Below are 4,360 nucleotides of genomic sequence, written 5' to 3'. Positions count from 1 at the left end.
GTTTGGAATTTTGCTTCACATTTATTAAAGTACACTAGCAAAATTGGCTGTCAAGTTTTTTGAGACGCCTACATAAAATTCAAACGACGGTGATGATGGCTTTGTTTTAGGGGGAACATGCTAAAGTGAAAATTGTTTTTGCCATTCAATTAGACGCCGTGGAATACAATTGGTATTAAAAGACAAGCGAGAAATATCTCTTATTTTAAAAAAATGGAAAGAGATGACGATAAACATTATTTCTTTGACTAATAACATGCCGTAAGACAAAGGATTTGAATGAGTGTCAACCCCTGAACAAACGACTCGATTGATCTGGGAAGGTGTGTAAACGGAGGTCCGAGTCTACTTTTAATTGCGACGAATTACTTTTATGCAAAAATCGATGAGGTTTGCCTATGACGAACATAGGGTCATTTCTAATCCCGAGAAGCGACAGTTTGGCTGTCACTTTTTCCCACGCAAAAAAATCAATTTACTTCTAAACAAACAAACGGCTAAAACAAAGGGCTTTTCACAGCTTCCCACTTCATGAAAAACTGAAGTAATGCTACCAAGCTAAAACAGCATACCTCTATTCATTTGAAAAATATCAATGTGAGGGGTATCAGTTGAAAGAGCTTAAAAAGTTAGCGTTTGCAACACACAATTTCAACAACTAATATTCGAGAACAAATATTTTTGTGCCGTGTTTGTGTACGATATGTCTATGTACAGCAAAATCCTCTTTTGAGGGGTAATACATGTTATATGTTTGCTTCCCAACAAACCGCTCCCAAATATTTTTTCTAGCGTTTCTCCGCGTGCGTTTTGAAATTTGGAGCAAAAATGCCTCTCCCGCACGCAAAAACATTGCCCTGCTAATATGTCAATCTGCGGAAGTTAGGAAAGCCCTCCTCGAAGCCTGTGATTATGCAAAAATGTACCTCTCTAATAAATAAAGAATCATGCGTGAAAGAACTGTTCATAAATTCAACGGACTTTTTGATAAAGAGTTGACAACATGTGTCACACAAGCCTTAATGTGTTTATTAAGAAAAAATAGAATTTGTTCTACGCAGTGGATAAGATTTGCAAAGGTGGCGTGAAATTAAATGTTAGCTCAGAAAGGTACCACAGCGCCGTTTTTTGTGTTGAGTACCTTACCAGAAGAAATTTAATCAAAGATAAAAGAGTTGCATGTCCATGGTAGTGGAAGATTCTTCCGTAACTGATCCCTTCATTGTCTCTATTGTGTTTTTGTGTCGGAAATTATTAAGTTTTGCAAAAACTTCGACTGTCTTCAAGAAAAAAAAACATCCCTGTTCATAATCGCAGCGAAATTTGCTTTTATACAATTTCAAGTGTTTTTAGGTAAGTAATATATCAAACATCACTTATACGAAACTCCCAGTGTTTCATCCTAACGATGAGTAGCCTGGATTCATTATCATTTAAACGAGAGAATAATTATTTTGATCGGTATTTCCATTTCATTTCAAGCAGAAATGTAAAACAAACCATTTGCTTTAAGATTGCTACATCGTGGTGAGATCTCAGTTGTTTTATTTGATCACGTTTTCTGTTTGTACCGACAAAGACTCTACTGCAAATTAATTGACAGAAAGCGCCCATTGTGTAGCGAATTTACCAATAATCAGAACATCACCGCGAATATTAGGCTCCGATTCAAAGGCTTTTGAAAAGGCATAATAGGACAATTTTGTAATTAAAACCGACCTCACACCTCTATATGACAACAGAAATCGAAAAGTTCCGGGTTTAAGGGACGGAGAAGCAGTGTACGCCTCACTGAATGATCGCTGGATATTGCTAGAAACTTGGCTGTAATGTATGATTGAAAATCGGTCTACTTTTCTTTGGAGAAATAGCGTTTTAACTGATATTAATACAAAGAAAGTAATGTACTAACAATAAAGAGACAAAGAACAACCAACGGCTGTAAGATAAATTGTGGTTTATTACAATTTCATTGCTTCAACTAGTTCTTTACAACGATGGGATTAGCGTTGTAAAGACAATTTTGTAAAACAAAGCGGCAAACACGTGAAATACAAAAGGAAAACTTTTAACTACAGTGGTGAGGCTTAAGTTAGCTTAACTTTCTCTCTTGTCTTTCTTGAACGTGGGAACTCTGTTAGCTAGTTTTGGCTTGCTCTAGCAAGCAGGAAATTGAAAACTCATTTTTTTGCGCTGACTACCAAATTAGTTAAGTGCCTGGAGACTGACCTATTGTCACAGCTGCGGTCTTGGGTCGAGTCTATTTTTTTGTAGCAAGTTCCCGCATACAGATAGAGTTGTGGCCAAATTACAATGAAGAAAAGACAGTTTAAAGTCAAAACAAAGTAGTAGGGATCGAAAGTCTTCCTTTTACTAACTTTCTGCGAATTCGTTTAAGTTTAAACAGATAAGAAGAAATGTTTATCAGCCACAACAAAGGAAAAGCTTTTAAGGTCTTCCTCCGTGGAACAATGGGCGAACCACATTGAAAGGCGGGAAGCATGGGATCATTTTACACATCCATACACATCCTTCCTACTAGCTATTAAGCAATCGTTTTCGGAGAATAAGTTTCTGAAGAGACGTGGCAATTTTAAACTGTTCTCTAAGTGCCTTATCTTGGCTTGTATAAGACACTGCCAGTAAACGGGCCCTCTTTAATACCCCGTTCTTAAGGGAAAGGGCAAACTGAAAATTTTTAGAGTTCTGAAATCTATGTTTTATAATAGATATTTTTCGTCAGTCAAAAGCGTCTTTTATTCGATATCATCCTAAAAGATTTTACATATTCATTTTTTGCTGTATAATTTGGCCTTCTTTAGTATACAACTGTGCCCTTTACTTCCATTTATTGAATTGGCAAAAAAGAACAACAACAACAAAAAATGCTCAGATACGCACCTTTTGTAACAGGATATTTTCGTGAGACATTTGATTTTCCCTTGTATATTACGGAGTTCAGAAAATGTAATTTTACGCTGTCATTTAATATCTTGGTTCATCCGTTGTAAGGCTACATCTTATTTTCAATAAATTGGGCTTATGACGCAGATTAAAATGTTTAAACTATGTTAATTGTGTTCGGAAATTAGTTTTCGTAAGAGAAGAGGACTTAGCAATTCTGTCTGCCAGTAGGGCAGTTCTAATAGCATGGGAAATACGAAACACATCTTACTGAGAACAAACACAATCCTAAAAATTACTTGTTTTCACTTTGCTTGAGTAGCAATACCTTGTTTTATTTTCTCGTAATTTTTATCGTACATGACTTTTCAGGTTTCCAAAATTTTTTTGAAATGGCTCGCAAAAAAAAAAACGATTTTGCAAATATAAGATTTCAAGCTATAGCGATTTGTCTAAGATTCTTGCCCGGAAATATTGTTATCTGTTGTTTTTTGGCTAAAGCAGAAACGAACTTAAAAAGATTATCTATTTCGGTTCTTAAGCTGATTATTCAAGACATTCTAAGTATACATCATCACTGGGAATATCAGGAAAAATCTTATCTAGTGCTGGCATTAAAGTAATACACTTGGCAAATGAAATCCATTAAATTCAAGACAGGTGCTGGTTAAATGAAAAACAGAAATGAACATCTCCCAGAGAGCACCTCAGCAAATAAGTTTTATAATTGAAAATGCAATTAGAAAAGAACGAATTTTTCATCACTCGACACCAAACACACAAATTAAAAATGCCATTTCTAGGGAAATATTGTGTGCACACAAATATATTGATCTTGAAGGTTAATAAAAACAAACTATGAGACTATAAAAGGCGGCTTGGCCTTCCAAAAAATATGAACTTTCTGAAAAGAATTTTTGTTGAAAACTGAAACTTGACATCAAAATAGCCTTATATGTTTCTTTACTTGATATAGTTTTAACTCTCAGGTTAAAATAATGAGTGAACTTAATGTTTTCCTCTCTTCTTGGCAATGTCTCCTTTTAATTTTAAGGCTGTCAAAGACAAGGCCAAACATTTTAGCTTACTTTAGACCATTCAACACTCTTCTCTCTGCTTGATATTACACTTTCAACTTTTACTGCTGACGCTCATAGCCCGGATTAAGGTACTGCTTGAGCTCTAATGGGACTTTAAAATGGGTATTTCGTAACATTTATAGGAAAAAACCGTGGACGAAACTTGCAGGAGCCAGCTAATATTCACATCCCAAATAAACTGCAGAAACTAAAACAATTTTTGCTTGCTCAGTCAGTTGGTTTAGCTAATTCGCCATATATATCAATGTTTATTAACTTATTTCACATTCATACGTCTACATATCCATACAACATATATTGTTACTCAAATACATACACAAAACAATCTCGGACATATTTTTGTTTTAGTACTTTAA

Source organism: Orbicella franksi, chromosome 15, assembly GCF_964199315.1.
Source record: "Orbicella franksi chromosome 15, jaOrbFran1.1, whole genome shotgun sequence".
Taxonomy (NCBI): Eukaryota; Metazoa; Cnidaria; class Anthozoa; order Scleractinia; family Merulinidae; genus Orbicella; species Orbicella franksi.
Note: the sequence above shows the minus strand (reverse complement) of the source record.